This window comes from Lathyrus oleraceus, chromosome 7 (assembly GCF_024323335.1).
Source record: "Lathyrus oleraceus cultivar Zhongwan6 chromosome 7, CAAS_Psat_ZW6_1.0, whole genome shotgun sequence".
In the NCBI taxonomy this organism is placed as follows: Eukaryota; Viridiplantae; Streptophyta; class Magnoliopsida; order Fabales; family Fabaceae; genus Lathyrus; species Lathyrus oleraceus.
In genome coordinates, this window is record NC_066585.1 from 118,064,548 (window position 1) to 118,079,683 (window position 15,136).

Genomic DNA, 15,136 nt, shown 5'->3' on the forward strand with positions numbered 1-15,136 from the left:
TATGCCATTTTGATTGGTGAAGTTTTGGCTCATGAAATTTATATTTTTGGAAAGAGGGGATCAAATGTGACTTGTAGGAAAAAACCCCACCAAAATTGGCCAAACGGTTTGAGAGATATGGCCCTTTGAAGTTCAAGATTTTCTGAAATCGATTCGATCATAACTTGCCAACCACACGTGGGAATTGAGAGTTCTAGGACTTTTTGGAAATGGGAGAACAAGATCTTCAACTTTCATGTTGGGCAAAAATTCATTTGAGGCTTGTATCATGATGTAAGTTTGAGGATCAAGACTTTCCATTTATGGCAGGTTTCAGTTACAGGCCCAGTTTCCATTTTGGGAAATTTTTGATCTGGCTTCAAATTCTTCCATGATGGTGTTTGGCATGATGTATGATGACTATTTGGACATGAATGAACTCTCACAAACCAATTCCCATCGTCCAATCACTGATTAAATGGACAGTTGACCAACAGTTGACTTTTAGGGTTTCTGCCTGACCTTGCATTGACTGATGACTTCCAAACCCTAATTCCTTGAGAACTTGACTTCAAATGATGTCCCAAGTTGTATGAACTCTTGATTATTGATCATGGTGCCCAAATTCCACAAGAATGGCCACCATCCACTGTTTTGACTGACTGTTGACTTTCCAGGGTTTTTGACTGTCTGTGCATAGACTGATGACCTCTGAGCCTTCAATCCTTGACCAAAATACTTCAAATGGATCCCCAAGTCATGTGAACTTGTTGGACCAATCCTAGGGCCTTGGCTCAATGAGAAATTCCTTTGCTTGCTTGGTTGACTGATCAGGAGATTAGTTTGACCTAATTTCTTGATTGACTTGCACATGAGGCAAAAGAGGCAATGCAATGCTATGCAATGGACCATGATATGCTATGACCTAATATGAAAATGTATGCATAATGATAGGTGCAAATTTGAGGTGCTACAAGTACCAAGACTCACAATCAGTAAACTTCTTACTCAGATAGTATATATCATACTCTTTCTTCCCTGATTCATCTTGCTGACCTAGGACACAACCCATAGAGTCATCAAGCACTATCAAATACATAATCAATGGTCTCCCTTCAACAGGCGGAGACATAATTGGAGGCTCAAACAGATACTCTTTGATACTGTCAAAGGCCTTCTGGCAATCCTCGGTCCAATCATGACGCTGATCTTTCCGGAGGAGCTTGAATATAGGTGCACATGTGGCAGTCATGTGGGATATAAATCTCGAAATGTAATTCAAGCGGCCAAGAAAACCTCGGACTTACGTCTCAGTTTTGGGCGTAGGCATCTCTTGTATTGCTTTAACCTTGGCAGGATCAACTTCAATACCTCTTTCACTGACAATAAAGCCCAATAACTTGCTGGAACGGACTCCAAATGTACACTTGTTCGGATTCAGGCGAAGTTTGTACTTCCTCAAATGCTGAAAAAGCTTCACCAAGTGTTCTACATGCTCAACTTCCATTTTCGACTTTGCAATCATATCATCAACATATACCTCGATCTCCTTGTCCATCATATCATGGAACAAGGTAGTCATAGCTTGCTAATACGTGGCTCCGGCGTTCTTCAAACCGAAGGGCATCACTCGATAATAGAATGTTCCCCAATGTGTGATGAATGTTGTCTTCTCCATATCCTCGGGTACCATTTTAATATGGTTATAACCAGAAAACCCGTCCATAAATGAGAAGACATTGAATTTAGTTGTATTATCTACCAACATATCAATATGTGGTAGAGGAAAATCATCCTTCGGACTAGCTTTATTCAAGTCACGGTAGTCCACATACATTCGGACTTTTCCATCTTTCTTAGGCACAGGCACAATATTGGCCACCCATTGAGGATATGTAGAAGTCACCAGAAACCCCGTATCAATTTGCTTATGAACTTCTTCTTTAGTCTTCACTTCCATATCGGGATGAGTTCTTCTAAGCTTCTGCTTCACAGGCACGCACTCATGCTTCAAAGGCAGGAAATGTTGCACGATATCAGTATCCAGACCAGGCATGTCTTCATATGACCAGGAAAAGACGTCGACATATTCTCGTAGCAACTCAATCAACCCCTTCTTCACAGACTCTTCCAGGAGTGCCCCAATATTCACTTCACGAACACAATCCTCAGACCCCAAGTTGTTGTTTCCAGATTCTCAAGATGCGGCTGAATGATCTTCTCTTCGTGCTCAAGCAGACGAGTAATCTCATCAGGAATCTCTTCAACATAATATTCTTCGGCCTCAAATACAGGGAACTCAAAGTTGGGAGATGGCGTTGGATCATTATGTTCAATGGGTTTGATCAACCTGCATAATGATTTTGAGTATAAAAAGAGATTTCAGAATTCAAACAAAGCAAATCATTATGCAGATGAAAAGATTGATTTTATTCTCTTTTTTAGGGTTTTATGGTGATCACCAATTTCATGCAAAAATCAAAAAGGAAAAATAATTTGGAAAAACAAACATTTAACATGTAATTTTTGAATGAATATCATTGTATTAATATGTGCCCACAATGTCATCACTTCTCCTTTTGGCATGGGAGAAGGGTTTTTAAACAAAATGAACATATTACGTGGACTTGTGGATAACTGTTGGAACATCAACAGCGACCCAATTATTGCAGATTCTTCCAAGGATGACAAAGTTGCCAGAATCTTCCTCTTCATCATCTTCCACAATGGCAGCAGCTTCCTGGTCTTCAACAGTGTGGATGAAACCTCCACTCTGGAACAACCCACGCTCGTTGGAAATGCCTGAAGAATACCCTATGCCATCCCAGGATTTATTATCTTCCAGCTTGATCATTTGTCCTAAACCAATAGTTACACCATGCTCAATGGCCAACTTAGCATCATTGTATGAGACAAATGAAGAAAGTCCTTTCCTTGAAGGCTCAGCAATAGACAAGGCTTGGAACGGAGTCCCAACCTCGTCCTCAGCATCTATATAGGAAAAGGAAGATAAATGGCTAACCAAGAGAGCCTTCTCTCCCCCTATCACCACCAACTTCTTGTTCTTAACAAACTTCAACTTCTGGTGTAGGATAGATGTCATGGTGCCTGCCTCGTGAATCCATGGTCTGCCAAGAAAACAGCTGTATGATGGGTGGATATCCATGACCTAGAAAGTGATCTGGAAATCACTAGGTCCAATCTTGATCGGGAGTTCAACTTCGTCGATCACAGTTTTCCTCGATCCATCAAAAGCTTTGACTACCACTCCACTCTGCCTCATGGGAGGCCCCTGGTAAGAAAGTTTATCTAGAGTGGATTTTGGCAACACATTGAGCGATGATCATGTGTCTACCAACACATTAGACAAGGCATCATCCTTGCAATTCATTGAAATGTGTAGAGCCAAATTGTGGTCTTTTCCCTCCTCGGGAAGATTAGCATCGCAAAAGCTCAAATTGTTACAAACAGTTATGTTTGCAACAATGCTATCAAACTGTTCTGTTGTGACATCGTCGTCCACGTATGCCACGTCCAACACCCTCTGCAAAGATTCACGGTGTGGCTCAAAATTCATCAACAAAGACAACACATATATCTTTGATGGAGTTTGAAGCAGTTGATCAACAACATTATACTCGCTCCTCTTGATGAGCCTCAGCATCTCATCACAGTCCTCTTTCAAAATGCCATGCTGGCCAACTAGGACAAGAGTTTTAACAGATTTATCAACAACGGCAGGGTCAACACCCTTCACAACAAGTGTCGGATTCGAAGAAGAAGAAGTCCCCACAGGACCGGCAGGATAAACAGTAGTAGTTCTCACAACCTCTTCGTGGGGTTTCGGCGGCGCCGAGAAAACACAACCGCTATGGGTCACACCACTAACGTCTGATATACTTACAACAGAAGCGGAGGGCAACGACACTTCCTTCCCATCTTCGAGCATTACTGCATTGTACCTGTACGGAACAGCTTTATCTAATGAATACGGGACAGGGCCCGCTGGCTTGATTACAAGAGATGGAGAAACCTTCTTCTTGCTGCCATCATATTTGACAACAATAGGCTCTGGTATTCTGAATACAGGAGATATAACATCAACTTCATCCTTATTGCGATTCTGAAGTATCTCGATCATTCCCTGATCCAGGATCTCTTGGATGTCCTTCCCGACTTGGCGACATCCTCGCTCGTTGACAGTGCACACCTGGCACCTGTCATGGTCATGGTCATAATGATTGTATCCACATAACAGTTTATGCATCTTGACTAAAGATTGTCTGATATGACTGATATACAGGACTTTATATTTGCCAGGGCAACCCTGGACCATGTTCACAGCAGCTTTGCCATGCTCGGGCAATGGGTTCTTCTTTACATTAGGACCTACATCCTCGAAAAACAAAATCCCACTTCTAACAAGGTCTTGAACCTTGGTCTTCAGGGGATAGCAGTTCTCCACATCATGTTCGGGAGCACCGAAATGATATACACAATGCAATTCTGGCTTGTACCACCACTGAGGGTTGGTTGGTACAGCAGGTGGGTCACGTGGAGTGATTAGCTTTCTATCTATTAAAGACAGATAGAGTTCAACATAGGTCATTGGAATTGGATCAAAAGTGACCATCTTCCTATCGTAGTTGGTGCTGGTATTGGTGTTGTTTCGAGGCTGGTAGGCCTGCTGTTGTGGAAGATGATGTTGTTGTTGATATTGTTGAGGTTGTTGTTGATAATGTTGAGCTTCCCTGAAGGCAGGTGCTATATGAGCCACCTGGTGCTAGTTACTGGCAGGGCGAACAGTCTTCCTCTTCACAGAGGGTCTTCGTTTGATATGGGAAGACACGGCATGTGTCTCTCCCTCTTTATTCTTTGCAAAACCCCCATAACGCTTTGTAGAAGAGCCTTCATCTCTAGATAGACATCCTTCACGGACTCCTTCCTCTAGCCTCATCCCTATATTCATCATTTCGGTGAAGTCCGAGGGAGCACTAGCTATCGTTCGTTCGTAGTAGAAAGAGCTTAAAGTCTTTAAAAAGATCTTCGTCATTTCTTTCTCTTCGAGTGGTGGCACAATCTGAGCGACCAACTCACGCTATCTCTGGGCGTACTCCTTAAAAGTCTCCTTCTCTTTCTGGACATCGCCCTTAGCTGGTCCCTATCAGGAGCCATATCAACATTGTACTTATATTGCTTGACGAAGGCTTCGCCAAGATCATTGAAGGAGCGGATGTTTGCGCTGTCCAGACCCATGTGCCATCTGAGAGCGGCACCGGACAGGCTGTCCTGGAAGTAGTGGATAAGGAGTTGATCATTCTCGGTCTGTATCGACATGCGAGCGTACATCACAAGATGGCAGAGAGGGCAAGTGTTTCCCTTGTACCTTTCAAAGTCAGGCACTTTGAAATTAACATGGATCTTGACGTTAGGCACAAGGCACAAGGCACAAGGCACAAGGCACAACTCAACAGCAAATTTACCAAAGAGGTATTTCCCTCTTAAAGTCTTCAGTACCATGCATAGCTCAAGGAATTGGTCGTTCATGGCGTCCATCTTCTCATAAACATCTGGGCCCTCAGATGGCTCAGAATCATAGATGGTGTCTTCGACTCTAGGTAAAGTGTGCACAACGGGAGGTGGCACAGCAAGGACCGGGATAGATGTCGGCAGAGAAGCGAAGGTTGGAGCAAGACCTTCAGGCACAAAGTTAGCAGGCATTCCCCAAGGGAGCCCGACTGGCATATTCGGCGCAAATTGAGCAGTGGCGGCAGGCACAGTTGAGGAAGCTACCTCTGAAATAACCATCCTCTAGGGAGAAGTTGCAGGTGTCGGAGAAGATTGGCTCTGAGCAGCCAACACTGACTCCATCATGGCAATCAACCTAGCTACCTCCTCTTTCAGTTCTCTGTTCTCTTGTTCTAGATGATCCATCAGCTTGGGAAGATTTGCCCTGGTGTTATACCGGTGCGTCAGCTTGTCTTCAAAATAAATGAAGAACAAAGAGTTAGACCACTGATCAAGAAGCTCTAAACAAAACCTGCTTATGCATATGATGCATGCAATGCTTGTGCATATGATTTATTTTTATTTGAGGAACTTTATAGCGATCTATTTGCAAATATTTGGAAATATTAATCTTTTTAGACATATATGGAATACTCATAGCAATAATATTTGGAAAAAAATTTACACCAATGAAGAAGTACAATACAAGACAAGAAGAAAAGGAGAATAAACATCCTATGGAACCCTAGAAGCAATCGTCCAAAGCTCTCGAGACCAGAAGATAGGCTGCACGAAGCCTTTTCACCTCTCTCTCATAAGCTGCTTCCATATCTGCCTTCTCCTTGGCGTGTCGATCATACTTCCTCTTCCAATACCTGGATGACTGAGGAAGAAGAGAAGTAACTACATCATCAGGCTCATCGATAACCTGATGCTCCAGAAATTCTATCGCAACATCCTTATCTCTGAGTTGCTGAAGTAATTCCTCTCGCTCACGGACCCAAGCACACAAACAGTCTTCATCTCTCAAATCCTCTACTCCTTGGTTAGGGAGGGTTGAAGGCCAAACCATAACCATAGGGGTAGGTCTCGGATAGTCATAGGGCATGCGGTACTCAGAAGCTCTCCTCCTCACCCAAGAGGTGTAGGGTTCCAAAGCAATACAATTCTTCGGACCAAGCTCTTTCCTTCCTTTCCTATGAATCTTATGCCAAGCGTGGACTATCCTGCCCTTCAAGTTCTGGGGATCTTTACCCTCTTGAAAGAACACACCTTCTAACATGTACCAAGAAGAGGCACATTGGAGAATTCACCACAAGAGTCAATAATCTGGACACCATCATACACACGGTTATACCAAAAGATATCATCATTAGTGAGAGACATAAGTCTCGTAGACCACCGTAGACACCCTTTGTTCTCCTTGAAGGCAAGCGTCTGTGGCAAGTGCGAAATAAACCACTTGTACAACAAAGGCAAACAGCACACAATGGTACCACCACCCTTTGCATTCCTCATATGCAAAGAGAGATAAGTGTAACCCAACAGAGTCGGAACGGGATTAAGAGTAGAGAAAATCCTAATAGCGTTCACATCCACAAAGTTGTCGATGTTGGGGAATAACACTAGCCCATAGATGAGAAGTACAAATATGGCTTCAAAGGCGTCCTCACTCATGGCCTTCCCAAACAGAGTAGCTTGGGCAATGAGAAAATCATATGGGAGACCTTGAATTCCACCTTTGGTAGTCATATGAGCACCAATATCAGATGCATCTATATGAAGCAGATCAACAATCTCTTGGGAAGAAGGAACCCTCTCCAAGCCACTGAACGACAACTGATCCAAGATAGGTATACCCACAAGATAGGCATACTCCTCAAGCGTAGGCAAAAGCTGGAAATCCGGGAAAGTGAAGCAACGGTACAAGGGATCATAGAACTGCACCAATACACTCATCAGACCTTCATCCACCTGAGTAGAAAGAATAGACAGAAGCTTCCCATGGCGGGCTTTGAACTCCAAGGGATCTAATACATAAGATGTCAAACTCCTTAACTCTTTCAAGTCGGGTAGTCTGAAACTGTACTTCTTCGTATTCCTTCTTTGCTTATCCATGTCTGAAAATTTGCAAATGAATGCATGAATGCAACAATCACACTCAAGGATCAAGCAAGTCACGGCACACAAAGGTCACGGGATGGATCATGTTATCCTCAATATCAATCATCAATTTCGGTGGATTATGGTTTACACCTTATCAACACCCAAGTTCCATTGATATTGAAGATATACGAGAACGGATCAACCGCGAATCAAGGGTTTGTTGCAAGTCACGAGCATAGAGTCTCGGTTAAGAACCACCCAAAGGGAGTGTACTATGGTTAAACCTGACAATTATGTTCTAAAAAGGTCCCCATAGTCATCATCTCATCTTTCGGATATTATTGGCTAAACGACTACTCGTATTCCGAAAATATTCTCAAGAGAGACTCTTATGACTGTAGTATCGCGTAACAATCGTATCAAATCTTACACTTGAACGATCTTCGCACTACATCCTAAAATAGGCCAAGATGGGCTAGGTAATCTAAGGTCCTTGGCTTCTAAGATATATATTGGAAAGAGTAATGCCTAACCACGACTACTTGTGTGACATTATTGATCCCAATAAGACCTCCACCAAGTGAACGGGCTTGCAAGTCAACTTGCTAAGGAATAACTCCACACAAGTCAACAAGACTATGCCATTCTCCTATCATAAGTGCACTCGAGTTCGGGTATAGAACTCATCTTACAAGAAACCACCAAGCATACAAGTAATCGATGTATATCAAGCAAATCATACATGACAAACAATACAGTCATCCCAAATTTGCACAAAAATATATCACAAGTAAATACAAACATACAATACAACAAAGGTAAAAAGTAGGCTAAGCCCACTAGGAAAGACATACCATTCCCCAACAGAGTCGCCACTTTTCTGTAGCGGGTATTCGTTACCTTATGATTTATTGACTAAATCAAAAGTAAGCATACAATTCGAGTCACCACCGCACTTCTATTTATCCAAAGGAAAGGTTAGAAAGCGAACAAAAACCAAGAAGTTTTATCATCTCAAAAACTAATAAAAATGTCAGAGATCTGGGTAAGGGGGTTGGTTATGCAGTGGGAAGGTTTTAAGCACCCAAAACATCCTTAGTACTCAATGAGAGCCCTTTTTGCAAAGTGTATCGTAGGTTGGTATTTGTGAAAATATTTGTGCAAACAAGATTGGGGAGATGAGAAAAGAATATACATATTATTTACAATTTTGTTGTTTGAATGGATGAACCCATTGCCTACGTACCATCACAAAGGTAGGATCAAAAACCTCGTAGTTCGGGGTAAAAATCTCAAAAGATTGGTGAATTGATTCATCAAAAGCCTTAAGGTCTTTTGTTATCAAAGGGAGAAAACTCAACCTAAATCAACAATCCACCATGTGAGGAGAGCTTCAACATACTAGTGAGGGATCCACCCTATAATAAGTATAGAAGACTTATAGTCCAATCACTAAGGATAAGGTGAGGTTTACATCAACCACTATGATAACTCAAACCTATGGCTAATGTTTATGAAAAAGGTTTTAACAAAGATGGCTATTGGAACCACAAAAACAACTTGAAGTGAGTTGCATTTACAAGTTAGAAGTATTTGCAAAATGAGGTCAAAGTTGACTTAATGTTTATTCACAATGAGTATTAATGAAAAGAGTTTGAAAAATCAAAGGCATATGGCCTAGGTTTCTAATTTTAAAACAATGTCAATGTTTACACAAAATGAGTTTGACTTGGGTTAGAGTGGAGAGAAGAAGAGAAGGGCTAGTCCTAAACATGCAAATATGAGAGAATAGATACAACCCTTGGAGTTCCTTTCTTGAGATCATAAAGATGATTCAAGGTGCTCCTTTACTATGGACTTAGCAATTAACTCAAGCAATCAAACAAATATTCAACCGAGTTCCTAGGATCTCCATTTTGGCTTGTCTCTCTTAACTTGGCTATTCATGACAATGGTCCTTCTTACTATCTCAAGATTGGAATCCCTATCACACAAGAACAAACAATCAAAAGGTTCACAATGCAATAAGAGGAATGGACAAAGAACGAGTTTAGATGAGGGGTCCTTTGAAATCAACTTTTAAGATTAGGCATTCTAAAGGCATGAGACCTAGTTGCTCTTCAACAAATTTAGCATTCTAAAGGCATGAGGCCTAGTTTCTCTTGAACTCCATTAAGCATAGGTAAGGTCCTAATTCTAAGTTCTTTCTCCTTTTTGCATTGGGTTCACACAAACAAAGACAAAACAAACACAAAGCCAAATATATTTATATACAATAATGAGCTCAAGTGAGCAAAAGGAAAATTACATAAACATAAAATATGAGCTCAAGTGAGCAAAAGGAAAAGGCAATATGAATAAATGAGCAAGAAATTAAATTGCATTAAAGTAAATTGCAAGAATTTAAATGCTTGAATTAAAAGTTAGTAATTAGCAGTTAGTGTTAGTGTGTCATAAGACAATTTAGCGCTATGTTAAGCAATCGTAAGTGGACTAATGTAGTAGTCACGCCTATCTGAGGTCAATCAATAAAACTATAGGCAAACAAACACAAGTTAGAGATCATGACTAGTAAGTCAAGCTCCTACAACTTGCCATGCCAAAAGAAAAGAAGGAAAGACCTTGTATGGGTTTTAGGTTTTTTGCTTGACCAAGAAGCAACCTATCTTGGACACAAAGCAACTCACTTGATCTTTGATCAAGTTGAGTTTGATTTGGATCAAAGAAGGTTAAGCCTCTCATATGTCAAGGCTAACCACAAATCATTAACTCATTGGCCAAAATAAAAAGAAGAAGATGAAGATGAAATGAAATGGACAAAAATGAGAATTCAAATGCCATAATCAAAACACAATGATCAAATGTGAATGAAATCATCATCAACCAATGTAAAACAGAAGAGAAATGAAGATTAGAAGTCAACAAAGTCACACATATTTTTTGGTATTTTTGGAATTAAAATAAAACATAAAATAAAATGAACAAAGTACGGTCAAACTTCAAATTCAATTCAAATCAACTTGAACAAGTCCAATTGAATCATCACAAGTCTAACATGGTCAAACAAAGTTTGACAAATTTTCTCAACATTTTTTGAAAACAGAAACTATTTTAAAACAATTAAAAACAAAGAAAAATAACACAAATGAATTAAAATTTCAAATAAATCTCAAATCAATTAAGAAATTGATGAGAATATTTTTCATAGACTTATCATCATCCATGTGTGTTAAGAAATTATTTTTGGAATTTTTGGATATCAAAAAAGTATTTAAAATGAATTAAAAACTTAAAAACAAAATAATTCACATTAATGGAATCACAAAAATAATTAAAAATCAGATTATGAAACTAGATTTTAAAAGAAATTTTTTGCAATTGTTCTCATATTTTTGTGATTCCAAATAAAATAGTTATGAATTTTTGAAAAAAAATGGAATAAAAGAAAATAAAACAGAAATATAGAAAATGTGAAAAAACCAGGAGCGCATGATCCATTTCATTAAATGACGTGGACGCAATCAAAGGCTCAGAGGCGCGCTTCCATGGTAGGCACGAGTCAAGCACAAAACACATTGGATTTTAAAAAGTCAAATAAACAAAAGGCCATGATTAGAACGCTGGAAGGAGATCTAAGGTGCCAGATGATTCCACGTGGGGACGGTGGTGGAAACCACCGTATTCTCTGGTGAACTTACTGTTTCCGGCCACCAGTTGCAGGTTTTCAAACCTCAACCAAAATGCATGATCCTTATACCAAAATGAAGCTGGGGTGATGTACATCACCCCTGTAACCTTGGATTATCCTCAAGATCTCTATGTAATGAGAAATCTGAGATGGAAAATCCAGGTGCATGAACTGAAGTGCTTCAAAACAGAAAATCAAAGCCACCACTAGCTTGCCTCTCACACGAGGACTTCAGAAAACAAAATGAACACAAGCAATTCACAATATATGATGAGATATAGATCAAAACAGTTGGATCATAAACCTTTGAAGTGCAACTTTAAACAACACGATCTGCTCCAATTCTTACTTCCAACTTGATCAGGAGATGATGATGATGATAGGCTTAGGAATTAGAAACTGAAGATCAACCAAGGAAGTTGAAATTCAAGTTTGAATGTGAGAAAATAAAATCAGAATTTCTTTAGTGTGGTTGGGTTTCCAATTCTGCAGAGCTTCAGGTTGAAATTAGGATGAAATTTGAATGAGGCAAGGCTCTTATTTATAGCTGAGATCCAAGCAATGATGTGCCAAACTCGTGTGCATGAAGCTTTGGGTCCTCCATGCATGGGCCTGTACAGGCGCATGTGAGGCCCAAAAGCTGATGGAAATGAATTCTGAGCTCATACCAAATGGAAATGGACGTGCAATTTGAATTGCAATTGCTTGTGCATGAAGATTCAATGTGAATTCCATATTTGGTCACAAATGTTCCCCTCGTCGAAAGTCAAACATAAAAAATCCAAACATAGGCATGTGAGTAATGGTTGGAAAGGTGTTGACATAAGGAACAAAATCTATGTTGGGAAAAAATCCATTTGGAGTTTTGAAATTTGTGAAAACTGGTCATGAAGTTTGATGTACAAAACATGCCTTTGAAAAAATTGCCAAAAATGGCCAACTTCAAGCCCATATGTTTTAATGATGCAAGCCTCAAATGAAAAACCTCCAACATAAAAGTTGTAGATATTTTCAATATGATCAATTTGGACTTAAATTTTGCATCATTTGGATTTTTGATGAGAAAGTTATGGGCACTTGAAGTTGGACTTTTTAAAGATTCAATGGTTTTGGTCCAAAGTGACCTATAATGTTTTGTATTATCACATGTGTTTCTTTTAGTATTATGAAATTTTGTCCAACATAACATTTGAATTAGACATCTTAATATTTCCAGTGCAATTAGTCTCACCTAAAAATTATAAAAAATGAAGGAGTTAGGTCCTTGGGAGGTTGACCCAAAATTAGGGTTTCAGTCAAAATGACCTATAATGTTTTGAAATGAATGATGACCTTCCAAGTTTCAAATGGATTTTTTATGAACATAAAAGTTGTTCATATGGTTCTTAAGAACATTTTTTCTCTTGGGGTAATCTTCATTTGAAAAACACATCAAAAGTTAGGTCTCAGTGGATTTCAGTTTGGTCAAATGACTTGACTGATCAACTTCTCAAGGCCAAACTCCAAATCTTGATGAATGAATGATTGAGGATACTCACATAGGATCATATATGCATAAAATAATGAATGAAAGAACTTCCATTGATTGGATTTGATCATAGTTTGAGGTTCCTTCATGAGCAAGGCACAGTTAATGCACAGTTGAATTAGGGTTTCCTTGGGAAACAAGCCTCAAATCCTTTGGTTTATCTTGATCAAAATGGAAAATTGAGATACTTTGGAAACATATATGATTATTTAGAGCTTTGGGAACCATTTTCATGCTTGATTTCATCTTCATCTGGCCACTTCACTGAGCATAAGAGCCTCCTAGGAGCAAGGCACATGATTGCTTAAGCTTCAAAACAAAACAAGTTAGTGACATATTTTTGTGCTTTTGGTTAGTAAACAAAATAAGAAAAGCAATAATATACAATTCAAGCATGCTTGGTGGTTTCAAACCAACTCACACAAGTCCCAAACCAAGGGTTAAGGAGCCACACATGTTATGATCCTTGAGGCAGTGCAATGAGCAATGATATGATGCCATGAGGGATCTTAGGGTCAAAATTAGGGTCCTACACTATCCCAGCTAGGTAAACCATCCCGACCATATCAAAATTTGGGAAGCATACTCGGCTTTAAGAATTCCGGGGTGTACACACAGTTTATCATTTTAATGTATTCTCACTCTCTTTATGTGTTATTGCATTTGTGCTCATTTAGAGTATAGATAATCAGGTACTTGAGTAGGAGCTTAAGGATGATGCCTTGTCTCTTTATTTGCTTATTGATCGAGTCTTATAGTTGGAGTAGCTCTAATACGTAATATGAGAGGAACGAGAAGTTCTTTGTTTGTCTATCTTACATATATTTTCCTTTGATTTTATTTTATGATGAACTGCTTTTCAAACTAATATTGTTGTTAAGGCATTTTATGCTGAGTATTTCATAGTTCAACTGTTTATAAAATGGTTTAAATTTTTAACTATATGTGTAAGTGACATTCTACTTGATAAAATTATGTTTTATTTGTTTATTTGTCGAGCCGAGAAGTAGCGTATTACATAGTGGTATCAAAGTTGGTCGGTCCGTCTGACCAGGTTTTGTAATGATGTTTATTCCCTAGTATGCAACGTGTGTGTGAAACATTGTTGGTGCTCGTTTGTTTTTCTAACTGCTTTCCTTTAGGAGCGGGATTGAAATATATGGGTGAGAATTTTATGCTTCTCTGAGATGTTTCAAGTGTGGAGGATTGGTTCAGCGTGCCACTGATTGGAATAGTGCAAGGTGTTCGATGAGTTAGTGTTGTTTCTTGAGTTTGTTATAGAGGAAGATTTGAAGTTTATATATTCTGAGCGTGTGTCATGATTGAATTTGGAAGTGTCTGCTATGAGTGATAGCATAGTCATTGATACCCCAACTAATGGATCAGTGACTACTTTGTTGTGTGTTTGAATTATCCTTTGACAATTTATGATAGAAATTTTGGGATTGACTTAGTTTGTTTGTCTGTAAGTCAACTTGATTTTATTCTGAGAATGAATTAGTTAGAGTTCAACCATGTGTTTATCAAGTGTTTGATAAATCAATGAAGTTTCTTGAATTTGAATAGAGTACGGAGTCGAGTTTCATGATCGCGAGGCAGGTAGAGATGTCATTGAGTGAGAGTGCTGAAGTGTTCACGTCCTTGAGTAGGGGAAGCAAAGGAATAGTTATGGATCTACCTGTGGTGTGTGATTTTCCTGAGGTGTTCCCAGATGACATCAGTGACTTGCCTCCAGAGTGTGAGGTGGAGTTTGCTATATACATAGTACCTGATACTAATCATGTGTCAATGGATCCTTATAGAATGTATGCTTTAGATTTTAGTGAGATGAAGAAGCCGTTAGAGGATTTTCTTGAGAAGAAGTTTGTTCGGTTGAGTGTTTCGCTCGGGGGAGCATCGATGTTGTATTTAAGAAGAAAGGTGGTAGCATGAGATTGTGTGTTACTTATCGATAATTGAACACGGCTATCATCAAGAATAAGTGTCCACTTACGAGGATTGATGATATGATGGATCAGTTTGTTGGTGCCTGTGTGTTTAACAAGATTGATTTTCATCCAGGTTCTCATCTGATTTGTGTGAAGTCAGACGATGTTCCGAAGACTGCATTCAGAACAAGATATGGTCACTATGAGTATTTCTTGATGTCGTTTGGTGTGTCTAATGCACCTGGAGTGTTCATAGAGTACATGAATAGCATATTCTATCCGTAATTAGATCAATTTGTGATTGTGTTCATCGACGAAATTTTGATATATTCCAAGCCTGATGAAGAGCATGTGGAACATTTGAGAGTTGTGTTGAAGACTTTTAAAGAGAGGAAGTTG